Raw genomic sequence first — 27,965 nt, forward strand, 5'->3', positions numbered from 1 at the left:
TAACATTGGAATAATATTATGTTTCTCATAAATCTGTCAGAATGAACTATGAGTGAATGTATGTGAGACTACAATGTAAATACTAAAATGTTATGATTTTAAACTCAGCAACTATATAATGAGCACCAACTATACAAATCACTTTGCAAGAGACCCAGAGATGAGTAAATAGAAACCCCTGACTTAAAGGAGCTCTTCCTCTAGTGGAAGAGGGAGACATACAAATAAATAACAGTATTGTAAATTATGCTGCAAGCCCTATAAGAGAGGGCAACAGAAACAACAGAGGGGAAAGTGACAGTGTCTGATGTTGAAATGCCTACAAAAGAGGAAACATTTGAACTGGGTCTTGAAAAATGATTACAGTTTAGACAGGCAAAGAAGGGAAGATATTAATCCAGCTCAAGAAAATGACAAAAGCAAAAGCATAGGCTTATGGGAATGGATGGAACATTTGGAGATTGAAATATGTTTAGTGTAGTTGGGCAATAAGACTCAAAGACAGTAGATGAGACTCATGTTTGAAAAGATCACTCCAGTGGCAGGCAGCATGGTCATGTGTAGAATAAAACAGGGGAAGTTGGCACATGCATTAACCAATTGATTGGTCATTGTAATAATTCTGTTGGAAGAAGATGACGGTATCAGGGTTTGTTGTGTAGTTGAAAAACCTGAGTAATTTTGGAAATACATTTTGGTTCTGGGCAATGCTTCTCTGACCACAAATACATCTGAGATTAGACAATATGGCCCAGTTTCACAAGGATTATAGATGAGTAGGAGTTAAGGAGATGAAGGTAGTGGAAGGTGCCTGTGGGGTGTTTAAAGGATATTCCAGGAAGAAGGAGCCACATGGGTGGATCCTCTGTTGGTAATAATGAAACCACAAAATCAACAGCAGAGCATAGAGAGAACAAGGAATGAGTAGTGAGAGAGAAGCCTGGAGATGTTGACAGGGGCCAGATTACACGTTGTCCTGGATGTCCAAATTGGGGGGTGGGGCAGTGTCAGAAAGAAGGAGGGTCATGCTTTGCTTTGAGGCAGGGCTCAAACCTCTAGGTCACTGAATGATGGCTATTCTTTGGACCAAAGACCTTTAGTAATAACCACTAAATTGGGCAGTAAAAATCTTCTGAATTCTAAATGTAAGTCCAATAATCTCTTTCCAGAACATCATATGATTGCACCAAAAATGGTCAAATGTCTCTGCTGTGATTTCTCAGGAGTGTTCACTTGGAGATTATGTCACAGTCACTCTCTCATCCTCCCTGCCTCTTTCCCACCCAGAGCTGGCACCCTCTGCAAATGAAAGTCAGATGGCTTGAGCTAGCTCCAACCTGTCCCCTTCCTTCTTACCTTTCTTTGTGCTTTGCTGTTGTTATTTTCAAAGTGGTGTGTGAGAGGAGAATAGGGTGTCAGTCTCCACTTGGAACACTTGCTGAAAATGGAAAATAAGATGCACTGTGACATTTTAGCTAAGAGACCTTTTTCTGGCTTTGGGAAAAGCCAGCTGAACAGGTACTCATTGTCACACAGCCGGAAGAAAATCACACAGTCCAAATGTCACCTCAGAGCTTGTTTGCTGTTACATTTTCAGTGTACATTTGATTATTCTTCCTTTTTATTTTTAAGGATAAGGGGTCAAAAACACTCCAGCTCTGCCTTCTCAAAAAAATCTCCCTCCCTCTTCTCATAAAAAATACCCACATGAGAACAAGACTTGCATAGCTTTTTCCTGTTTCAAATTGGCAAGAGTACATTTGCAAATGCATCTGTACCTGAATGGTGTGATTCACTTAAGCTTATTCATATTTTTCAGAGAAATTGACCAAAATTGCCAAGGAGATAAAACTACATTTTGGGCATTTCAAGTCTTTTGCTCTAAGCCCTAACTTCTAGTGCTCCCTTTCAATCTTTTACTTCTCATACCTTTTAAAGAGACAAGATGATGGAATTGGAAAGAATAAAAACTTGGAAAGCATTCAGACCTGCCTCTGCCTTGGTATCCTCCTTTACTTGCTCATGGCTTAGGTCAACTTTGTTAATCCTCAGTTTCATCATTTGTTAAATGGGGATAATAATAACCCTTGCCATATGGAACTATACTGAAGATTAAATAAGAAAATGCATGTGACATATCTAGTCTACTGCTAGTAAATGTTTTCATAAGACCTCCAGACCTAGTTCAGGATAATCACGTGTAGGCCAGGGCATCTAACAGAACATGAGTGACTCAGTCTGGATGGAGGTGGAGGGCTCCTTTGTTCTTTGGCACCACTGTGGCCAGAGGAAGCATGGGAGGGTGTCGGAGTCAGAAGAGCACGGTTCCCATTTGAGTTCTCAGCAAAGACCTGGGGATACAGCAGGGATCCAGGCTAACAGGGTTCTGCCTCCCAAAAGCTTGTATTCCTGGGGGCCCCATGGAGACATTATTTGCTCTGCATGCTGGGAAGGAACTGAGCTGAGGGTAAAGGCATTACCTCTCAATTCTGGGGCCCTGGGCTTCATTCCCAGTTTGCCATTTAGCAGCTCTGTGCTGTGGGCAACAAATTTAACCGCTTGTGCCCCAGCTACCTCATCTACAAAACAGCCAGCAGATCTATCTAACTGGGTTGTTGAGAGAATTAAATGAGGCAATATTAGCTAACATTTAACAAGAGCTAACATTTTTTTGAGTGCTGATCATGTGCCAGGCACTGTTCTAAGCACTTTACATGCATTAACTAATTTAACTCAGGACAAGCCTGTGAAGTATGTGCTATTAGTATCCTAATTCTATAGATGAGGTCTGAAGAAACAGAATTTACCCAGGTTACTCAGGGTGTAGTTGGAAGAGGCAGGCTTCAAACAACCTAGTTGGCTTCAAAGCTGTGCTCTTGTCTGCTGTCTAGAGAGTGGCTCTCAAAGTGTGATCCCTGGATTGGCCATCGGCATTGCCTGGTAATTTTTTCAAATAAAAGTGGCATAGAAAGATGTGCCCTTTCTTGTACTGGGGCTTTGGCCGAACTCCAGATACCCTGGTTAGAGTGCTGTTTATCTAGTAAAGAGTCTTCCTGCCTTCATGCACTTAGTGTGATTTATCTCTGCATTTCCCCAACATATTTCACATAGTAGACTCTCAACAATGTGATCCTGCTTGACTAGTATTCCCAGGGAAAGTCGTGGCTAAGTGTGTCCTCCCAGAACAAAAGCAGCGTCAGGAGCTTGTGGTTGCAGACTGAAGCCTGGCTGCTCCCTGGTTGGTTTTTGACTCTTCATTCCTTGTTTGGCCCCTCCCCTTTGAGAACAGGTCATTCACTGAACTTTAGAGTAAGCCTTAAGAAGATGTTTCTCCATGCTCAGAGCTGTGGCTTCTTTGGCTTTTCTTCTCTCATTCAGGATCTCCCCTAGCTGTCTAGAAATACTAGTTAGTTAAGGGCTTGGCTGCAGATGCCTGGCTGGGCCACTGGGCAGGGATGCACACACCTGACAGGTGGGTTTCAGAGAATTCACTGCAGCAGCTGCTTGGCCTGATTGCTCCAAGCCCATTATTCATTTTGCATAATTGTTGACCTTTCTGTCTGCACTCTCCATGGAGAATTTCAAGCCATTTTCCAGAGCACAGATGAATATCTGAAGTGCACAATAGCACAGGACACTGTCAGCATCCACCTTATAATCCCTCTTGGCCGCAGAGTAAGGGAGACGGGAGAGGCCTACTTATAAGGATAACTCCAGCTCCAGTAAGGAGCTCCAGGAGTCAGGCAGCTTTGGAGAGATTAGACAAAGGAAGCCCACTCGTGCCACTTGTGGATGTTGCCTGCATTGTTCTCAAATTCAGGTCTGACCATGACATCCTCTGATGACCAGATGTACAAAGCCCGTTATAATTGGTTTCCAAACTGCTTTTTTAGCCACAGCTCTCTGTGCTTAGTGTGGTAACCCACATGCAATCACCACAAACTCTTGGTGATTCCCCAGAAGATCTACGCTGCCTCATGCCAATGGGCCTTTGCACGTGCAATTTTCTCCTCCTATAATGTCCCTTCCCTGCCTGCTAACCTTCTTTACTGACACTTTTCAGCTGAATTAATCTCTTTGTTCTCTGTCTTCCCATAGCACCTTCCTCCATCTCCCATGTTGCATTGTATTGTATATCCTCACACCTCTCTCTTACCCTTCTCAAGGGCCAAGGTCTGGGTAATATTCATTTTTTTTTTTATTCCCAATTCCTGGTACTTAATAAGCAGACTGTAAACACTTAAAAAATAAGTGAGTGAGAAAACACGTATTGAATGAATTCTTTTCTTAGATGCTACAGACTTACATTGTATCTGTGAGGACTCTTTATGTTGCAAGCAAGAGAAACTCAAAGTAGTTTAAGCCAAAAATGTATTTCTTCGTTCATGTAATTGAAAAACCTGGGGAAACTGGCTTCAGGAGTAGCTTGATTCAGGGTTCAGACCAAGGGGCCAGCATACATATGTGAACTCTGCTTCCTCTAGGTGTTGGCTTTATCCACAGCCTAGTTCCCCTTATAGAATTGAGGTGACTAGAGCAGACACTCATTTTACTATTGCCTGAGGAAGACAGTGTTTCTTTTTTCCCTAAAGGTCTCATCAGCTCTGACTGGGTTATGTGCTAATATCTGAACTAATCCCTGTGGCCAAGGGGCTGGGCTAGGCAAATTGCCTTAGGTCAGTCAGAGTTTACTTTTGTTAATCCCTTTCCATACAACAGTGGCAAAAAGTGGGAGAAGAGGTGAATGCCACAAAGAGAAATCAAAGTAATATTGCTGCAGAAAGAGAGTATGGATGCTGGCCAATCAAACAAACAATTTTCACTCTATATATCCAGTCCCATAGGGCCAATTCAAGAGAAAAAATGAACAAACAAAAACTTTTCAAAAGCTTTAGCAGCCATATCCAATTGTTATGAACTAAATCCAAATCCTAAAGCAAATTGTACAGTCAAATCTTAGGCTCTAGAGTTAAAAAGCCTTAGTGAATCCTCCATTTCATAAATCACATGGTTGGGTATTTTATTGTCAAATATTTTTTATTACAGTAGACATCAGATGTGTCATTCTTTCCTTTGGTCTAGGTGTATTTTCTCTTGAAGTAGTTCACAATTTTATGATTTGGGAAATTGTGTTAAGGTCCATGAGTGGAGAATTATAAGTTTCCAGACACAGATCTGTGCCTCAAATTGATGACTGGGGTTTTAATCTTTTCCTTTTTCTATGGCAAATATCACCAATTGGGAAGGAAAATAAATCAGAGCTAACATAAAGAAATTTTTATCTTTTTAGCAGTAGTATGAAAATTCTTTTCTGGGAAAAGATGAATAATGTCAAAAAGAAGAGTTGGAAAGCATGTGCTGGGGAATGTCCAAGTGGAACACCAGAGATCCCTAACATCCAGAAGGAGGGCACTCTTCAAATACAGGTAAGAGAGGGAGGAGCAGTCAGGCTGAGCCAGCAGAGGAAGAAGGAGACCCAGGTAAGCAGAAGAGAAGAATTTGCCCAAAGGGGATCTTATCTTTGTGTGGGGCAGAATATTGAAGTAGTGACATGATATTCCTTCTCCATCTTTCTTAAGAAGTCTTTAGTAAAATCAATATTACACATAAGTCTTAGGTACAAGGAAGTTTTACGAGGCATTCCAAAAAGACCTGATGACTTTTTCTTTTCTTTTCTTTTCTTTTATTATGTTATGTTAATCACCATACATTACAACATTAGTTTTTGATGTAGTGTTCCATGATTCATTGTTTGTGTATAACACCCAGTGCTCCATGCAGAATGTGCCCTCTTTAATACCTTCCACCAGGCTAACCAATCCCCCCACCCCCGTCCCCTCTAGATCCTCAGTTTATTTCTCAGAGTCCATCATCTCTCATGGTAGGTCTGCCCCTCCTATATCCCCCCCTTCATTTTTCCCTTCCTGCTATCTTCTTCTATTTTTATTTCTAACATGTAATGTATAATTTGTTACAGAAGTACAAGTCTGTGATTCAACAGTCCTACAAAATTCATAGCAGTTGCCATAGTACATACCCTCCCCAATGTCTATCACCAGCCACCGCATCCCTCCCAACCCCCACCACTCCAGCAACCCTCAGTTTGTTTCCTGAGATTAAGAATTCCTCATATCACTGAGGTCATATGATACATGTCTTTCTCTGATTGACTTATTTTGCTCAACATAATATTGTCCAGTTCCATCCACATTGTTGCAATGGCAAGATTTCATTCCTTTTGTTGGCTGCATAATATTCCATTGTGTATATATGTATATATATATATATATATATATATATATATCACATCTTCTTTATCCATTCATCTGTGGATGGACATCTTGGCTCTTTCCACAGTTTGGCTGTTATGGACATTGCTGCTATAAACATCAGGGTGCATGTACCCCTTCAGATCCCTACATTTGTATCTTTGGGGTAAATACCCAGTAGTGCAATTGCTGGATCATATGGTAGATCTATTTCCAACATTTTGAGGAACCTCCATACTGTTTTCCAGAGTGGTTGCACCAGATTGCATTCCCACCAACAGTGTAGGAGGGTTCCACTTTCTCCGCATCCCCGCCAACATCTGTCATTTCCTGACTTGTTAATTTTAGGCATCCTTACTGGTGTGAGGGGGTATCTCATTGAGGTTTTGATTTGGATTTCCCTGATGCTGAGTGATGTTGAGAACTTTTTCATGTGTCTGTTGGCCATTTGGGTATCTTCCTTGGAAAAATGTCTGTTTATGTCTTCTGCCCATTTCTTGATTGGATTATTTGTTCTTTGGGTGTTGAGTTTGATAAGTTCGTTATAGATTTTGTATACTAGCCCTTTATTTGATAGGTCATTTGCAAATATCTTCTCCCATTCTGTCGGTTGTCTTTTGGTTTTGTTGACTGTTTCTTTTGCTGTGCAAAAGCTTTTTATCTTGTTGAAGTCCCAATAGTTCCTTTTTGCCCTTGCTTCCCTTGCCTTTGGTGATGTTTCTAGGAAGACGTTGCTGTGGCTGAGGTCGAAGAGGTTGCTGCCTGTGTTCTCCTTTAGGATGTTGATGGACTCCTGTCTCACATTGAGGTCTTTCAACCATTTTGAGTCTATTTTTGTGTGTGGTGTAAGGAAATGGTCCAGTTTCATTCTTCTGCGTGTGCCTATCCAATTTTGCCAACACCATTTGTTGAAGAGACTGTCTTTTTTCCATGGGACATTCTTTCCTGCTTTGTCGAAGATGAGTTGACCATAGAGTTGAGGGTCCATTTCTGGGCTCTCTATTCTGTTCCATAGATCTATGTGTCTGTTTTTGTGCCAGTACCATACTGTCTTGATGATGACAGCTTTGTAATAGAGCTGGAAGTGCGGAATTGTGAGGCCAACAGCTTTGCTTTTCTTTTTCAACATTCCTCTAGCTATTCGGGGTCTTTTCTGGTTCCATACCAATTTTAGGATTATTTGTTCTGTTTCTGTGAAAAAAGTGGATGGTATTTTGATGGGGATTGCATTGAATGTGTAGATAGCTCTAGGTAACATTGACATCTTCACATTATTTATTCTTCCAATCCACAAGCATGGAACGTTTTTCCGTTTCTTTGTGTCTTCTTCAATTTCTTTCATGAGTATTTTATAGTTTTCCGAGTGCAGGTCCTTTGCCTCTTTGGTTAGATTTATTCCTAGGTATCTTATGGTTTTGGGTGCAATTGTAAATGGGATCAACTCCTTAATTTCTCTTTCTTCTGTCTTCTTGTTGGTGTATAGGAATTCCACTGATTTCTGTGCATTGATTTTATATCCTGCAACTTTACTGAGTTCCTGTATGAGTTCTAGCAGTTTTGGGGTGGAGTCGTTTGGGTTTTCTACATGAAGTATCATATCATCTGCAAAGAGTGAGAGTTTGACTTCTTCTTTGCCGATTTGGATGCCTTTGATTTCTTTTTGTTGTCTGATTGCTGTGGCTAGGACTTCTAAAACTATGTTGAATAGCAGTGGTGATAGTGGACATCCCTGCCGTGTTCCTCAGCTTACGGGAAAAGGTCTCAGTATTTCCCCATTGAAAATGATATTTGCTGTGGGTTTTTCATAGATGGCTTTTATGATATTGAGGTGTGTGCCCTCTATCCCTATACTCTGAAGAATTTTGATCAAGAAAGGATGCTGTACTTTGTCAAAGGCTTTTCTGCATCTATTGAGAGGATCATATGGTTCTTGTTCTTTCTTTGATTAATGTATTGTATCACATTGATTGATTTGCAGATGTTGAACCAACCTTGCAGCCCAGGGATAAATCCCACTTGGTCGTGGTGAATAATCCTTTTAATGTACTGTTGGATCCTATTGGCTAGTATTTTGGTGAGAATTTTTGCATCCATGTTCATCAGGGATTTTGGTCTGTAATTCTCCTTTTTGATGGGGTCTTTGTCTGGTTCTGCAATCAAGGTAATGGTGGCCTCACAAAATGAGTTTGGAAGTTTTCCTTCCATTTCTATTTTTTGGAACAGTTTCAGGAGAATAGGTATTAATTCTTTTTTAAATGTCTGATAGAATTCTCCTGGGAAGCCATCTGGCCCTGGGCTTTTGTTTGTTGGGAGATTTTTGATGACTGCTTCAATTTCCTTAGTGGTTATAGGTCTGTTCAGGTTTTCTATTTCTTCCTGGTTCAATTTTGGTAGTTGATACATCTCTAGGAATGCACCCATTTCTTCCAGGTTATCTAATTTGCTGGCATAGAGTTGCTCATAATATGTTCTTATAATTGTTTGTATTTCTTGGGTGTTGGTTGTGATCTCTCCTCTTTCATTCATGATTTTGTTGATTTGGGCCATTTCTCTTTTCTTTTTGATAAGTCTGGCTAGGGGTTTCTCAATCTTGTTAATTCTTTCAAAGAACCAGCTCCTAGTTTCGTTGATCTGTTCTACTGTTCTTTTGGTTTCTAGTTCATTGATTTCTGCTCTGATCTTTATGATTTCTCTTCTCCTGCTGGGTTTAGGCTTTATTTGCTGTTCTTTCTCCAGCTCCTTTAGGTGTAGGGTTAGGTTGTGTATTTGAGACCTTTCTTGTTTCTTGAGTAAGGCTTGTATTTCTATATACTTTATTCTCAGTAAAGTACTCTTTACTGCCTTTGCTGTATCCCAAAGATTTTGAACAGTTGTGTTTTCATTTTCATTGGTTTCCATGAATTTTTGAAATTCTTCTTTAATTTCCTGGTTGACCCATTCATTCTTTAGTAGGATGCTCTTTAGCCTCCATGTATTTGAGTTCTTTCTGACTTTCCTCTTGTGATTGAGTTCTAGTTTCAAAGCATTGTGGTCTGAAAATATGCAGGGAATAATCCCAATCTTTTGGTAGCGATTGAGACCTGATTTGTGACCTAGGATGTGATCAATTCTGGAGAATGTTCCATGGGGACTAGAGAAGAGTGTGTATTCCGTTGCTTTGGGATGGAATGTTCTGAATATGTCTGTGAAGTCCATTTGGTCCAGTGTGTCATTTAAAGTCTTTATTTCCTTGTTGATCTTTTGCTTAGATGATCTGTCCATTTCAGTGAGGAGGTTGTTAAAGTCCCCCACTATTATTGTATTGTTGTCAATGTGTTTCTTTGCTTTTGTTATTAATTGCTTTATATAATTGGCCGCTCCCATGTTATGGGCATAGATATTTACAATTGTCCAATCTTCTTGTTCAATAGACCCTTTAAGTAGGATAGAGTGTCCTTCCTCATCTCTTATTATAGTCTTTGGTTTAAAATCTTATTTGTCTGATATAAGGATTGTCACCCAGCTTTCTTTTGGTGTCCATTAGCATGGTAAATGATTTTCCACCCCCTCACTTACAATCTGGGGGTGTCTTTTGGTCTAAAATGAGTCTCTTGCAGACAGCATATTGATGGGTCTTGTTTTTTAATTATAGCAGAGAACTTCCCACATTTGGAGAAGGAAACAGGCATGAAAAGCCAGAAGGCACAGAGAACTCCTCTCAAAATCAATAAAAATAGGTCAACAGCCCAACATCTAATAGTAAAACTTATTAGTCTCAGAGACAAAGAGAAAATCCTGAAAGCAGCTCTGGAGAAGAGATCTGTAAACTACAATGGTAGAAACATTAGATTGGCAACAGACCTATCCACAGAGACCTGGCAGGCCAGAAAGAACTCGTATGATATATTCAGAGCACTAAACGAGAAAAATATGCAGCCAAGAATACTATATCCAGCTAGGCTGTCATTGAAAATAGAAGGAGAGATAAAAATCTTCCAGGACAAACAAAAACTAAAGGAATTTGCAAACATGAAACCAGCCCTACAAGAAATATTGAAAGGGGTCCTCTTAGCAAAGAGAGAGCCTAAAGGAACATTGACTAGAAAGGACCACAGACAATATACAGTAACAGTAACCTTACAGGCAATACAATGGCACTAAATTCATCTTCCAATAGTTACCCTGAATGTAAATGGTCTAAATGCCCCAATCAAAAGACACAAGGCATCAGATTGGAGCTGATGACTTTTTCAAGGTTGATACAAATTTCTTCTATAGATATATATGATGACAAAGAAGTTAAATGTACTTAGGATTCAAGAGAATGCCTGGAGAAAAATTACTGTAAAAGTCACCAAGAACCAGTTGTCAGGGTAAAGAGTCTTTATCAAAAATTAAAGGCAGATAGCACACCCCTACCCATACACAGTTCAATGTCTGGAATCATTTGTATAGAGTTCATAGGTCAGGAACAGACCCAAAAGAGAGGATAAAAACTTGGAGCATCTTCCCAAGGTGGAAGATTTCAACTTCAGAAATATTTATTTTACAAACCAAGTTAAACCATTAAGACCAGCCCAGCAAACCTTAGAAGAAAAGAACATTGAGAGGATGGGGACTCCTTTCTTCACCAATGGTGGTGTCAAAGTCTTTAGACATATTCTTTGTCCTCCTCCTTGTTCTTTTACTATTTTCCAGATAGCGAGAAGAAAGGGAGAAAAAAAAATTCTTTTATAGAAACCACCTCTGCCTTTATACCTCAGTAATCCTTAGTAATCCAGGATCAAAATTCCTGTTGGCTAAAAAACAAAAACAAATAAACAAACATCTTTGATAAGAGTTTTGAAATTTCAGTTCAACTCAATGGGTATATTGTTTGTATTGGGGTATTTTCAAACATCTCTCCAGATAATTGTACCATACAGATAACTACAACATCTTTCCATCCACTCACAACTTAATTCATCTGCAAATTGGAGAGAAGTCATCTTTGAATCTAGAGTACTGACAAATGCTGCCCTGTTTTCAGTTCATCTCCAATGATGGGTTTTCACTTTCCATACAGAGGGAAAGTACTGCCCAGGACAAAGAATTTGGTTCCTTCTGAAGTCATTTTTCATTTGTTTGTTTCTTTTCTTTTGATTCTTTTTTTTCCCAGTGCCTTCAAGTCTTCAAGTCAGTTTTGCACAGAGCTGTGGGCTTCAAACACAGCTTTTCTTTGATTATCTCTCTAGGTGGGGGATGAAGGCTGCTTCTGCCTCTGGATTTGGGGATGGGGCTTAAACTTCTCACAGGCCCGTTGAAAGTCACTTCAAGACAGAACTACTCCAGCAGTCTTATTTGTGTTCCCCATGAAGAGATTTCATTTCATTAAACTCTAGACTTGACTCTCTCTCAGCAAGATCAGGAAAATGTTACCTGCAGCACTATTCTTTACTCCACTAATGCCACCAATGTTTGATTTATGGCAGCTGAGCCTTTGTGGACCTCAAAAGGGCCTTGCTGAGAAGTGCCTCCTTCCTCTGAGATTAAGGGGCACTGATAAAGAGTTCAATGCGTGTTTGTGAGTGAGAAATGGAAACCTCCATCCATCATTTAGACTGGGACTGGGACATGTGGGCCAAAGGAAGCTGCTCTTTTAAAAGACCAAGGAAATTTTTATAATTTTGGTCTCTTTGTGTATGTGTGTTTTGTACATTAAATCTCAAGCCTGAGATTGTGTGTGTGTGTGTGTGTGTGTGTGTGTGTGTGTGTGTGTGTGTGTGTTTAATAGACTTTACTTTTTAGAGTCATTTTGGATTCACAGCAAAACTGAGAGGAAGCCTCAGAAATTTCCCATCTACATCCTGCTACCACACATACATATACATAATATATTTTGATAAGTAGATCTTGAATTTTAACCCTAGTTATCTCAGATAATTGGCCAAGAAAAACATGAAAACAACTGTGGGTTATGGCATATGGTTCCTGGGACACTGCACCCCAGATTTCAAGGCCATAATGCATCTCTGAGGAACATGTCATTTGGGTTTCATAGAACCTAGGCTTTATTTTGGCTGGGTATTATGCCTGGGCTTAGCATTTCTAAATTTCAGACAGGTATTAATCTTCAAGATTTTGGAATGAGAAATCAGAATTCATAGGCATTTTCAGGTATGCCTAAAATCATGTTATTCTTAAAATATATATCTAATATTTCTCATACTGTTTACTTGTTATTAAGAATATTTACCAGGTAGTTTAAGAAGTATTTTAGTATTGCTTACCAAAAAATAATACCTGTAATGAATAATCAAACACTGGAAAACACCAGTAACATAATTAACATGTAGTGTTCAAATAATAGTATCTGTGTCTCCCAGCAGCATAAACAGTGAATTGCCAGTTAAGGACTTATTTTTCTTCTAAAACTTATTTCTTTGAACACCACTCATAGGATTTGTATAAACTATACTGCCCATATAAACTTACTAACATTTATTTTCATGCATACATAACTTGTGCTAAATGAATATTAAATAAATACACATATTTGTAATATTTATTTTGATAAAAGAAGCTAAACAGTGATACACATTCTGACAACATGTTCAACAGCCACAAACAGGACCAAGAGTTTAGACCTTGACCTTTCTTTCCCATGTATTTTTCTTCCAGTTCCTAGAAACACCAATTTTGACATTTTTAAAAAAGATTTTATTTATTTATTTGACAGAGAAAGACACAGCAGGAGAGGGAACACAAGCAGGGGGAGTGGGAGAGGAAGAAGCAGTCTTCCCACAGAGTAGGGAGCCCAATGCGGGGCTTGATCCCAGGACCCTGGGATCATGACCTGAGCCGAAGGTAGCCACTTAATGACTGAGCCACCCAGGTGCCCCCAATTTTGACTTTTGATTCCACGTGTCAGTGGATTCCATGGAGCCAGTAATATCTCCAAATTAGTTGTTAAGCTTTAATTCTCACAGAAGAATTATAATACTTTCTCCTATTTTCCCAATTTCTCAACTGATTTTATTTGACATTCAGAAAAGCATAAATTTCCTAAGTAATGCCAGGAAGGAGTTCCTACATGGACACACTACTTGGGTAGTGTCTGTTTTCTCCATCATATGTAGAGCAAAGCCTTGTACAGTTATATAATGTGACATATACATTCCCCCAAATTGCTGTGATGTGCAAAATCATGCAAGAAAAACCACAGGACTTCTGTGGAAGAATAGGGACGGGGGTATAACACTCAAAAACTTCATCAGTGACATACAAAAGAAAAATAACCAAATAAAATAGTAGCACAGTTTTATGCACAGTTAAATAATAAAGATATAAATATAAATACTACATATAATATACTACAATAAGTTATATAAATACTACATATAAATACTACAATATATATGACCCTTTACTTTGAAAAAGACCTAGGGTTTGCTTCTGGGGTTGGGCATTAGAAGAGTTGCAGCTTGTGAGTTATGGAAGTGATGGAAGAATAGTGATTGGAAATAGGATGAAAGTAACACCAGATGTGTGTGGGTGTGGCTCATGACACATGATGAACTCTGATAGTGATCACATGTTTGAGAAATGTGTGTGTGTGGTGTGTGTGTGTGTGTGTGTGTGTGTGTGTGTGTTGTGTGTTCCTATGCTTGGTTCAGCTAGATATAGTTTTCTGCATTTGCCTAGTGTTACTTGCCTATAAAGTCACACATAAGCAAATGTGAAATTCATGTTATGCTCAAATTGTTTCTGATTATATTAATCATACTGGAACAAATTTGAGTGTTCAAAGCAAGTGTTTTAGCAGAATTGGTTATACATGTAGAGTTAACTGAAGTTACTGAATGAAAAAATGGCTCTCCAGGCTCTTCTTTATTTATTCTCAAGTTATGCTTTGGGTTGCAGAGATGCATTCCTTTAGTGGAGTTATTCATGCAATGGGTGCATAGTTGGGTCAAGCATGTACTGATACCATGTCCTTGATTTCTCTTCTTTCCCTTTTTTCCCCAGTCTCAAGAATCAGAGAGAAGGAGTATACATAGCCAATGGGGAGCCTGGTCTTGGGGTATTATTTGAATGGATCCAAAAGTCCTGCTTACTTAAGAATAGCAGTCCTGCCAGCTTCCTACAGTGGCTATTATAGGGAGACAGGTCATTGTGTTTTTTTGTCAAGAGAGGTATGTGACAATGGAATTGGGCACATTAGTACTGCCCATAGCACTTTATGGAAATATCTACTGGATCTACCTAGCAGGGAAAACATACTTAATGGTAAATGTTCCTCTTTTTATGTATTTAAAGTGCCTTATATATTTTTATCCATTATTAAATGTACTATTCCATCCCCTCTGACAACACTTCCATTCATTTCCTTCCAGTCTAGGAATAGTAGGTTTTGGTGATGGAGGAAGAGAAGAAAATGGAGCTGGTCACATAGCAACATTTCTTGCTGATCTCTTTACTTTATTCATGAATGTAAGGACTGAATGAAAGCAAGCTTGGGGCAGCTAAGCACATGGCAACTTCAAAAGAACTCCTTCTACTCTCCTGGCTGCTCTTTGTGGTAGAGCTTTACTGCCCATGATGGTCTAAACTTTCCAACCAGCTATTGGCCTTAGCTGGCTTTGAATACAGATTGGTTTGGCAACTCAGCTATTGGATTTATCTTCTCAGCTCTTGAATTTGGCTTGTGCATTTTACTTGGCTAGTTGTTGAATTTCCTTCTTGGCTTTAGGAACCTGGCTTCTACTAGCTTCCCAGCTTATGTGTTTAGTGTATGTGTAGACTTGGTTTTGGTTTTGGATCATGCCTTTGACCTGAGTGAACTAATCTGCACTACAACCATAGTTGTGAGCTACCTGACTACCTGATGGGGCAGGGCCACCACCCAGTTCCAGTGTTAAGGGAAGATTAGCTAACAGGGCCCTGTTACCAGGGAGAGCAGATTTGCCATAGGCACCATAGCAAAGACCCTGGGCAGCCTTAGGGTGACATACACAGCCTTCTAAGGTCAGTACTACAAATCTTCTGACCCTTAATACTCCCTGAAGACTTCTTCAGCTTCTGAGCTCCATGCTGGCATCTTGGCTGGGAGTAGGAAGTAGGGCAGAGTTTTTTTTATTGTGCTGTTTGGTGAGTCTACCAGATTTGCAAGAATACACTAATGTCCATTGACCAAACCACTGTGATTCCTTTGTTTAAATCTCCCAGATCCTTCTGGGAGATCTGAGCCACAGAACACCTCTAAATATGGCCCAAGCTAACTGGGAGTTCTGTTGATTCCTCTGCTACTCAAGAAACTCCTTGTCCCTGGGTAGTGGATGCCACTCTCTCCCCATGACTATGACTGCTACCTGCCACATTTAGACTCACAGCTCTGGGACTGAGGAAATTGTCCAAGGCTGAGGTAGCTTGATCTTTGCCCACAATGTTATGCTCAATTAAAGTACAATGGTATCAGGGACATTTTATAATCCAGACTTGGTAGAAACATTGTAGTGTGCTTTGGCAAGTAAGCCACAACAAAAGAATGATAATGATGCTAGTGAAATCTTGCATTTGTATAGGGTTTTACAGATTACAAAATATGTCCATATTCATGATTGCATTTTATAAAACTCTGAGGAGTAGTCAAAGGGGATGGTAATGCTCAGGTGACATGCCAAAAGATGCACAGCTGGAGGAAGGGGATCCAGGTTTCTGAGTCAGGTCTTCTGATTCTTAGTCCAGACTTCATTCTATCATTGCATATTGTAATAGACTATTCTATCAACCCTTAACACGAGAGTGGAATTATTAGCTGAGGACTAAGACAATTTCTCTCCTTTAATATACTCTGATACAGGACAGGTAACCCTGTGGGACCCATAAAACTACTTTAAATTGGCTTATTCACTGATTTTTTATATCTTATCATTCTTTTTTTTTCCCCCTAAGACTCACTAATTTTAGAAGTAGAAGGAACAGTAGTCATCCCATTTTATACATAGAAAGATTGAGGCTCAAGAGACTTAAGCCAGCCTCTAGGTGGGAGGAGTGATGACTGAACCCATTTTATGAATTCCCATCCAGTTCTGTCTCTTGTTAGCAACCATCTTCACTGCTTCTTTCCTTTTTACTTTCTTCACTCTGTCCACAAGAAAGACTTAGTGTAGTCTTAAAAGGCCTGAGCCTCCTCAGGGATCTTTCCTGGGTTAGTGCCCTAAACAAGCCTAGACATTTGGACAAAAGGAGGTCAGTGGGCCTTGATCTTTGCCTGACAGTGAGGCCATAGGTTGGTATTCATAGAGTTGCATGGTGCCCCCCAGGCTGTTGTGAGGCTGTGCATGATTATGTCTACTTCCATTTATGGAAACATTTCTTTGTTCCTTTTCTCCATGCCCATTGCCACAGTCACACTGGTGGGAACTTGCAAGCCTAATTCTGGACCTGTTTCTTCAGAGCTAATGTGGGTGATGGATCCCTGGATTCTTGGGACCCGGAAACTATCAAAGGAGGGAAGAGCATGGAGTATTTTTGCCACTTTATGACCCCTCTTCATCTCCCTCAGACAGCTCAGCACTTAAGCTTTTATGAAACTTCAGAATCAGAAGAGAAATAATAATCTCCACTGTAAGTGCAATAGCTGAGACCATTCACTGAGCAGGGTGCTGGCTGACTTTCTGGTATTATCTCATTTAATTCTCTTAGAAACCTCCTCTTCTTTCAGGTGAAGAAACTGAAATTCAGAGGGGTAGGTGACTTGCTTTTACTCTCCTTCCTTGTGGAGGTGAGTGTCATGATTTGAACTGAAGCTCTGCCACTCCAAATACTGTATTCTTGCCACTACAAAGTGTAGTGCCTGGCAGCACTGAAATTAATGGTAGTGCAAAGCCAGGTGCCATGGAGCATGCACCCAGGGGGAAGGGCATGAGGGGTGGGGACCTGGTGGAAGGCTGTGGAATTGGGGGAAGGGGGGGAGGGAGCAAACTACCCTAGTGACATTTTATGCAGGCAAGGGAACTTCTTTGAGGATCTGTGAGCTTAGAGTATTGTAAACATGACCTTGTCTTCTGTTACAGTTAACAGGTTTGGCTGCCCACTGTTTATGCTTTGTAGATTTTCCCAAGAAGGAATCCTAGTTCATACTATTTTGATGGTGTCTTAACAGTTGTCTTTTTCACAATTTGCCCCTTGCCCAGGAAGGGGCTCTTCTCCATTGCTTGTTCTCAGTGATCATTCCCCCATCATGAGTGGAGCAAGACCCCAGCACTTGCCTGTGCATACCCATTCATGATGCCATTTTAATGTAACTTGACTATCAAGCAGTGGCATGCAAAGAGTCCAACCAAAATGCCTACATAAGAAGGCAAGATGGACTGCCCTGAGTGACACATGACTCACTGCAATAGGGAAGATATTTAGCAATCTGAACTTCTTGAATGGTGGGTTGAGGTGAAAAAAGTACATTTACAGTGTAATTTGGGCAAGTTTCTTAAACCCCGTGAGTTCCAAATAAAATATGAATAACACATTTCCTTACTCACAGAGGAGTTAAAAGGACTAAATGAGGAATGCATGTAAAGCTGGTACTAGTCAGCTTGATACTTACTAGGTACCCAGTAAGCACATTTCCCTTCTTATTCCTTCTTTCTCCTTGATTTCTTAAAGCCCTGAAAGTAATCTTAAGAAATTCTAACACATTTAGGAGGAGGCTTTGGCTGGTTAAGCAACTTTGTCATAGACTTGGTGTTTCTGTAGGCCAGCCTCTTCCTGCCTTCCTCAAGATTCCTCCACCCTGGTAGGGAAGTCCATGGGAAACCCTCAGGTTTCCATGCTCCTGCCCTGGCCCATGGCTGTTCCTCCATTGAGTGCAAAGCTTCCTTTCCACAGGGACCCAGAAATGCCTGGCAGTGGGAAAGCCACCAACCGCTCTGCCTCCCTTTCTCTCCCCACAGCTGCTCCCAACCCACCCTGCCAAGTGTGAGAGCAGAGAAGTTAGGACTGTTTTGTCTTTCATGAAGTTAGACATGTCTGAGAAAGCTGTACTTTCACTCCTGGGGAGAAGAATGGGAGATATAACATCATAGAGGTCATCAATAAATGGTATTTATGACCATAAATTGTATGAGCCTGGTGCAGAGAAACATTATAGGGAAGGAAGAGAAAAGACCTTTAGCTCTGTCCTCTGGGAGTAGGCCTTCCCAGACAAACAATGCACAGGCACAGATTTTGACACCCCCTTCCCTTCCCATCTCCTGCTCCCATTAATTTCTATTTACTATCTTATCAGCCTCTCAGACCTGCTCCTTTATCACCTGTTCCCTTGAGACAGGAAACATTTTAGAACTGGGAGGTGGAACTCACAGGAAGAAAGCAGTGGCTACACCTAATGCAGGTGTGATTTGGAGCCTCACTGAGGAGCCTTTTAGCATTTTAGCAAACATGTATTGAGTGCCTAGATGTTCCAGGACACTCCTCTTATGTGATTTTATTTAATTCTGACAGCAACTCTGTGAGACAGGGCACATTTGTCTCATTTTATAATTTTGAAGCTGAGATTTGGTTATGTGAAAGGGGTCGTCCAGGGTTGTACCACCTGTCAGTGTCAGTGAGTGCTGGTGACCACTCTCAGCTCTAACTGTCCATTCCTCTACCTGGGACTTCACAACTGTCACTGGAGAGCCTGAAATGTCTGAGACATAATCTCCAGAAAAGAAAATTACCACAATTTTCACCAACAATATGTTTTCTTTTCCTCAGATTTATTGAGATATAATCGACAAATAATATTATAAATTTAAGGAGCATAATGTGATGATATGATATACATATAAAGGAGTGAAATGATTACTGCAATAAGATTAGCTAACACATCTATCACCTCATGTAGTTACCATGACTTTTTTTTAATGTTATGTTAATCACCATACATTACATCATTAGTTTTTGATGTAGTGTTCCATGATTCATTGTTTGCTTATAACACCCAGTGCTCCAAGCAGAACGTGCCCTCTTTAATACCCATCACCAGGCTAACCCATCCCCCCACCCACCTCCCCTCTAGAACCCTCAGTTTGTTTTTCAGGGTCCATCGTCTCTCATGGTTCGTCTCCCCTTCTGATTTACATCCCTTCATTCTTCCCCTCCTGCTATCTTCTTCTCTCTCTTTTTTTTTTTCTTAACATATATTGCATTATTTATTTCAGAGGTACAGATCTGTGATTCCACAGTCTTACACAATTCACAGCACTCACCATAGCACATACCCTTCCCAATGTCTATCACCCAGCCACTCCATCCCTCCCATCCCACCCCTACTCCAGCAACCCTCAGTTTGTTTCCTGAGATTAAGAATTCCTCATATCAGTGAAGTCATATGATACATGTCTTTCTCTGATTGACTTATTTCACCCAGCATAACACCCTCCAGTTCCATCCATGCCCAGAACTTATCTTAAAACTGAAAGTTTGTACCCTTTGAGCATTATCTCTGCAATGCTTTCCCCAGCCCCTGCCAACCACAAATCTACTGTTTCTATGAGTTTGAATGCTTTTATTTATTTATTCATTCATTCATTATTTGTTTATTTTAAAATATTTTATTTATTTATTTGATAGAGAGAGAGAAAGTGAGAGAGAACATGAGCATGGGGAGAGGGAGAAGCAGGCTCCCCACTGAGCAGGAAGCCTGAAGGCAGACACTTAACTGACTGAGCCACACAGGTGCCCCTCTATAAGTTTGAATGTTTTAGATTCCACATATAAGTGATATCAAACAGAATTTTTCTTTGACTTACTTCACTTAGTGTAATACCCTCAAGGTTCATCCATATTGCTGCAAATGGCAGGATTTCCTTCTATCTTATAGCTGAATTTTATATATAAAATAAAATAAAATAAAATGTATATAAAATAAAAATATATATATGTCACATATTCTCTATTATTTCATCACTGGAAATAGGTTTTTTTTTTTTTGTATCTTGGCTATTGCATATAATGCTGCAAAGAATAAAGGAATGCAGATATCACTTAGAGATGGTAATTTCATTTCCTCTGAATATATACCCAGACCTGGGATTGTTGGATCATATGCTAGTTTTATTTTTAATTTTTTGAGAATCCTCCATACTGATTTCCATAGTGGCTGTACCAAATTACAATCCCACCAACAATGCACAAGGGTTCCCTGTCCTCCAAATCCTTATCAACATTTGATATTTCTTGTCTGTTTTGGTAATATCCATTCTAACAGGTGTGAGGTAATCTCTCATTGTGATTTTGATTTGCATTTCCCAATGTTTAGTGAGTTGAGTGCCTTTCCGTGTACCTTTGGCTATTTGTTTTCTTTGGAAAAATATCTATTTAGGCCCTTTGCCCATTTTTAAATCAGGTTATTTAAATTTTTTGCTATTTAATTTTATGAATTTTTATATATATTGGATATTAATCTCTTATCAGATATGTGGCTTGCAAATATTTTCTCCCATTTTACTGGTTGTCTTTTTGTTTTATTGATCATTTCTGTTGTTGTGCAGAAGCTTCTTAATTTGATTTAGTCCCACTTGTTTTGCTTTTATTGCTTGTAATTTATACATCATATCCAAAACATTATTGCCAAGACCAGTGTCAAGGAGTTTTCCCCTATATTTTTTTTCTAGGAGTTTTATAGTTTCTGGTTTTACATTTAAGTCTTTAATCCATTTTGAATTAATTTTTTGTGTGATGTAAGATAGGGGTCCAATTTCATTCTTTTGCATGTGATTATTGATTATCTAGCTTTCCCAACCCCATTTATTGTAGAGACTATTCTTTCCCTATTGAGAATAGGCTTTTTGTTTAATATTAGTTAACTGTATATGCATAGGTTTTTTATCTGGGCTTTTGATTGTATTCCATTGATCCATGCCAGTACCATGCTGTTTTGATTACTATAGCTTTATAATAAAGTTTGAAATCAGGAAGTGTGGTGCCTCCATCATTGTTCTTTCTCAAGATTGTTTTGTGTACTTGGGATCTTTCATGTTTCCATTCTAATTTTAGGGTTGTTGTTTTTTTTTCCTATTTCTGTGAAAAATTCCACTGGAATTTTGTTAGGGATTACACTGAATCTGTAGATTACTTTGGATAGTTTGGTTGTTTTAACAATAATTCATCCAATTCATGAACACAGGATATATTTCCATTTATTTGTGTCTTCTTCTGTGACACACTTCTTCTTCTTCAGTTTCTATCAGGAATGACTTAAATTTTTAGTATCTTTCACCTCCTTCATTAGATTTATTCCTATTTTGCTGTTTTAATGCTATTGTACATGGGATTCTTTTCTTAATTTTTTTTTCAGATAGTTCATTGTTAGTGTTAGTGTCAGTGTTACAAAATACAAGTGATTTTTGTATGTTGATTTCATATCTTGAAATTTTACTGAATTCTTTTATCAGTTTTTACAGGATTTTGGTGGAGTCTTCAGTGTTTTCTATATATAAGATCATGTCATCTTTATTTTTTTTCTGGCTTTTAATTTTTATTTTTTATTTTTTATTTTTTTATTATGTTATGTTAATCACCATATATTACATCATTAGTTTTTGATGTAGTGTTCCATGTTTTATTGTTTGCGTATAACACCCAGTGCTCCAAGCAGAATGTGCCCTCTTTAATACCCACCACCCGGCTAACACATACCGCCACCCCCTCACCTCTAGAACCCTCATTTTGTTTTTCAGAGTCCAAGTCTCTCATGGTTCATCTCCCCCTCTGATTTCCCCTCCCCTTCATTCTTCCCCTCCTGCTATCTTCTTCTTCTTCTTCTTTTTTTTTTAAGATTTTATTTATTTATTTGAGAGAGAGATAATGAGAGATAGAGAGCACGAGAGGGAAGAGAGTCAGAGGGAGAAGCAGACTCCCTGCCGAGCAGGGAGCCCGACGCGGGACTCAATCCTGGGACTCCAGGATCATGACCTGAGCCAAAGGCAGTCGCTTAACCAACTGAGCCATCCAGGCGCCCTTCTTTTTTTTTTTTTTTTAACATATAATGTATTATTTGTTTCAGAAGTACAGGACTGTGATTCAACAGTCTTACATAATTCACAGTGCTCACCATAGCACCCAGCAGTCTAGCAACCCTCAGTTTGTTTCCTGAGATTAAGAATTCCTCATATCACTGAGGTCATATGATATATGTCTTTCTCTGATTGACTTATTTCACTCAGCATAATACCCTCCAGTTCCAATCACATCATTGCAAATGGCAAGATGTCATTCCTTTTGATGGCTACATAATATTCCATTGTATATATATATCACTTCTTCTTTATCCATTCATCTGTCAATGGATATCTGGGCTCTTTCCTCAGTTTGGCTATTGTGGACATTGGTGCTACAAACATCGGGGTGCACATGCCCCTTTGATCCCTACATTTGTATCTTTGTGGTAAATACCCAGTAGTGCAATTGCTGGGTTGTAGGGTAGCTTTATTTTCAACTTTTTGAGGGACTTCCACACTGTTTTCCAGAGTAGCTGCACCAGCCTGCATTCCCATGTAGGAGGGCTCCCCTTTCTCCACATCCCCACCAACACCTGTCATTTCCTGACTTGTTAATTTTAGCCATTCTGACTGGTGTGAGGTGGTATCTCATTGAGGTTTTGATTTGGATTTCCCTGATGCCGAGCGATGTTGAGCACTTTTTCATGTGTCTGTTGGCCATTTGGACGTCTTCTTTGGAAAATGTCTGTTCATATCTTCTGCCCATTTCTTGATTGGATTATTTGTTCTTTGGGTGTTGAGTTTGATAAGTTCTTTATAGATTTTAGATACTAGCCCTTTATCTGATATGTCATTTGCAAATATTTTCTCCCATTCTGTTGGTTGTCTTTTGATTTTGTTGACTGTTTCTTTTGCTGTGCAAAAGCTTTTTATCTTGATGAAATCCCAATAGTTCATTTTTGCCCTGGCTTCCCTTGCCTTTGGCGGTGTATCTAGGAAGAAGTTGCTGTGGCTGAGGTGGAAGAGGTTGCTGCCTGTGTTCTCCTTGAGGATTTTGATGGACTCCTGTCTCAAGTTTAGGTCTTTCAACATTTGGAGTCTATTTTTGTGTGTGGTGTAAGAAAATGGTCCATTTTCATTCTTCTGCATGTGGCTGTCCAATTTTGCCAACACCATTTGTTGAAGAGACTGTCTTTTTGCCATTGGACATTCTTACCTGCTTTGTCAAAGATGAGTTGACCATGGAGTTGAGGTCCATTTCTGGGCCCTCTGTTCTGTTCCATTGATCTATGTGTCTGTTTTTGTGCCAGTACCATACTGTCTTGATGATGACAGCTTTGTAATAGAGCTGGAAGTCTGGAATTGTGATGCCGCTAGCTTTGCTTTTCTTTTTCAACATTCCTCTGGCTACTCAGGGTCTTTTCTTGTTCCATACAAATTTTAAGATTATTTGTTCCATTTCTTTGAAAAGAGTGGATGGTATTTTGATGGGGATTGCATTGAATGTGTAGATTGCTCTAGGTAGTATTGACATCTTCACAATATTTGTTCTTCCAATCATGAGCATGGAACGTGTTTCCATTTCATTGTGTCTTCTTCAATTACTTTCATGAGTATTTTATAGTTTTCTGAGTACAGATTATTTGCCTCTTTGGTTAGATTTATTCCTAGGTATCTTATGGTTTTGGGTGCAATTGTAAATGGGATTGACTCCTTACTTTCTCTTTCTTCTGTCTTGTTGTTGGTGTATAGGAATGCCACTGATTTCTGTGCATTGATTTTATATCCTGCCACTTTACTGAATTCCTGTGAGTTCTAGTAGTTTTGGGGTGGAGTCTTTTGGGTTTTCCACATGAAGTATCATATCATCCGCAAAGAGTGAGAGTTTGACTTCTTCTTTGCCAATTTGGATGCCTTTGATTTCTTTTTGTTGTCTGATTGCTGTGGCTAGGATTTCTAAAACTATTTTGAATAGCAGTGGTGATAGTGGACATCCCTACTGTATTCCTGACCTTAGGGGAAAAGCTCTCAGTTTTTCCCCATTGAGAATGATATTTGCTGTAGGTTTTTCATAGATGGCTTTTATGATGTTGAGGTGTATACCCTCTATCACCTACCCTGAAGAGTTTTGATCAAGAAAGGATGCTGCATTTTGCCAAATGCTTTTTCTGCATCTATTGAGAGGATCATATGGTTCTTGTTCTTTCTTTGATAAATTATTGCATCACACTGATTGACTTGTGGATGTTGAACCAACCTTGCAGCCCAGTGATAAATCCCACTTGGTCATGGTGAATAATCCTTTTAATGTACTGTTGGATCCTATTGGTTAATATTTTGGTGAAAATTTTGCATCCATGTTCATGAAGGATATTAGTCTGTAATTCTCCTTTTTGATGGGGTCTTTGTCTGGTTTGGGGATCAAGGTAATGGTGGCCTCAAAAAATAAGTTTGGAAGTTTTCCTTCCATTTCATTTTCTGGAAAAGTTTCAGATGAATAGGTATTAATTCTTTAAATGTTTGGTAGATTCCCCTGGGAAGCCATCTGGCCCTGGGCTTTGTTTGTTGGGAGATTTTTGATTATTGCTTTAATCTCCTTAGTGGTTATAGGTCTGTTCAGGTTTTCTATTTCTTACTCGTTCAGTTTTGGTAGTTGATACATCTCTAGGAATGCACCCATTTCTTCCAGGTTACCTAATTTGCTGGTTTAGAGTTGCTCATAATATGTTCTTATAATTGTTTGTATTTCTTTGGTGTTGGTTGTGATCTCTCCTCTTTCATTCATGATTTTGTTGATTTGGGTCCTTTCTCTTTTCTTTTTGATAAGTTTGGCCAGGGGTTTATCAATTTTATTAATTCTTTCAAAGAACCAGCTCCTAGTTTCGTTGATCTGTTCTACTGTTCTTTTGGTTTCTATTTCATTGATTTCTGCTCTGACCTTTATTATTTCTCCTCTCCTGCTGGGTTTCAGCTTTATTTGCTGTTCTTTCTCCAGCTCCTTTTGTTGTAAGGTTAGGTTGTGTATTTGAGACCTTTCTTATTTCTTGAGAAAGGCTTGTATTGCTATATACTTTCCTCTCAGGACTGCCTTTACTGTATCAGAAAGATTTTGAAGAGTTGTGTTTTCATTTTCTTTGGTTTCCATGAATTTTTGAAATTCTTCTTTAATTTCCTGGTTGACCCATTCATTCTTTAGTAGGATGCTCTTTAGCCTCCATGTATTTGAGTTCTTTCCGACTTTCCTCTGGTGATTGAGTTCTAGTTTCAAAGCATTGTGGTCTGAAAATATGCATGGAATAATCCCAAACTTTTGGTACTGGTTGAGACCTGATTTGTGACCTAGGATGTGATCAATATTGGAGAATTTTCCATGGGCACTAGAAAAGAATGTGTATTCTGTTGCTTTGGGATGGAATGTCCTGAATATGTCTGTAAAGCCCATTTGGTCCAGTGTGTCATTTAAAGTCTTTATTTCCTTGTTGATCTTTTTCTTAGAGGATCTGTCCATTTCAGTTAGGGGGTGTTAAAGTTCCTCACTATTATTGTATTGTTGTCGATGTGTTTCTTCTCTTTTGTTATTAATTGCCTTATATAATTGGCTGCTCCCACGTTAGGGGCATAGATATTTACAATTGTTAGATCTTCTTGTTGGATAGACCCTTTAAGTAGGATAGAGTGTCCTTCTTCATCTCTTATTACAGTCTTTGTTTTAAAATATAATTTTTCTGATATAAGGATTGCCACCCCAGCTTTCTTTTGGTGTCCATTAGGATGTTAAACTGTTTTCCACCCCCTCACTTTCAATCTGGGGGTGTCTTTGGGTCTAAAATGAGTCTCTTGCAGACAACATATTGATGGGTCTTGTTTTTTAATCCAATCTACTAGCCTGTGTCTTTTGATTGGGGCATTGAGCCCATTTACATTCAGGGTAACTATTGAAAGGTATGAATTTAGTGCCATTGTATTGCCTGTAAGGTGACTGTTACTGTATATTGTCTGTGGTCCTTTCTGATCTATGCTGCTTTTAGGCTCTCTTTTTGCTTAGAGGACCTCTTTCAATATTTTTTGTAGGGCTGGTTTCGTGTTTGCAAATTCTTTTAGTTTTTGTTCGTCTTGGAAGCTTTTTATCTCTCCTTCTATTTTCAATGATAGCCTAGCTGGATATAGTATTCTTGGTTGCATATTTTTCTCGTTTCGTGCTCTGAAGGTATCATGCCAGTTGTTTGTGGCCTGCCAGGTCTCTGTGGATAGGTCTATTGCCAATCTAATGTTTCTACCATTGTAGGTTACATATCTCTTCTCCCGAGCTGCTTTCAGGATTTTCTCTTTGTCTCTGAGACTCGTAAGTTTTACTATTAGATGTCGGCAAGTTGACTTATTTTTATTTATTTTGAGAGGGATTCTCTGTGCCTCCTGGATTTTGATGCCTGTTTCCTTCCCCACATTAGGGAAGTTCTCTGCTATTATTTGCTCCAATATATCTTCTGCCCCTCTCTCTCTTTCTTCTTCTTCTGGGATCCCAATTATTCTAATGTTGTTTCGTCTTATTGTATCGCTTATCTCTCGAATTCTGCCCTCGTGATCCTGTAGTTTTTTCTCTCTCTTTTTATCAGCCTCTTTATTTTCCATCATTTGGTCTTTTATATCGCTGATTCTTTCTTCTGCCTCATTTATCCTAGGAGTTAGTGCCCCTATTTTTGATTGCCCCTCATTAATAGCCGTTTTGATTTCGACTTGGTTAGATTTTAATTCTTTTATTTCTCCAGAAAGGGTTTCTCTAATAACTTCCACGCTTTTTTCAAGCCCAGGTAGTATCTTTAAAGTCATGATTCTGAACTCTAGGTCCGACATTGTACTAATGTCCGTATTGAGTAGGTCCCTGGCAGACGGTACTACCTCTTTTTCTTTTTGCTGAGGTGATTTTTTTCGTCTTGTCATTTTGTCCAGAGGAGAACAGATGAATGAGAGAACAGAATGCTAACAGGTTAATAAGTGTATAAGAAATATACTCTATACAAATCAGAAAAGACCTGAAACCAGGGGACAAGAAAGGGAAAGAAAGAAGAGAAAAAAAAGTAAAAAGAAAAAGGTAAAAACCAACAAAAACAGAACAAAACAAAACAAAAAAACAGAATATGATCAAATATGATCAGGCTAGTGCATAGATCTGTGCCACACACTAGCTTTTGGGCATATTTTGGTCTGTTAGTAGAAAGTGCCTGCTAAAATTTTAAAGGAAGAAAGACTTATATATGTACAAAATAAGGGTTGATACAATGAAGGGATGGAAGATGACTGTAAAGATGAAAAGTATAAAAGTTTTTATAGAAGGAATTGATAAGATAAGAAGTTGTTTTTAAAAAGAAAGAAGAAGATCTAAAAAGAAAAAGAAAATAGAAAAAAGAGAAAAAAAAAAGGGAGAGAATGTGATCAGGTAGGAGACTAGAACAAAGCCATACACTAGTGATTTATGGTATATTTTGATCTGTTAGAAGAAATTGTATCTCAAAATTTTAAAGAGAGAACAACTTATATATATATGCCAAAAATAAGGGTAACTACTATGAAGGGATAAAAATATGACTCTAAAAATGAAAAATAAAAAATATTTTTTTAAAAAAGGGATTGAGATGTTGTTTGAAAAAGGGAAAAAGAAAAATTCAAAAAAAAGTTAAAAAAATTAACTTTGAAAAACTAATGAATTATGGTAAAAAAAAAGCCATGAATTCTATGTGCAGTATTCCCCTAGCAC

The sequence above is a fragment of the Eumetopias jubatus genome, unplaced genomic scaffold (genome assembly GCF_037043125.1).
Source record: "Eumetopias jubatus isolate StellerSeaLion01/CBP00866 unplaced genomic scaffold, mEumJub1_p1.0 scaffold_15, whole genome shotgun sequence".
Classification (NCBI taxonomy): Eukaryota; Metazoa; Chordata; class Mammalia; order Carnivora; family Otariidae; genus Eumetopias; species Eumetopias jubatus.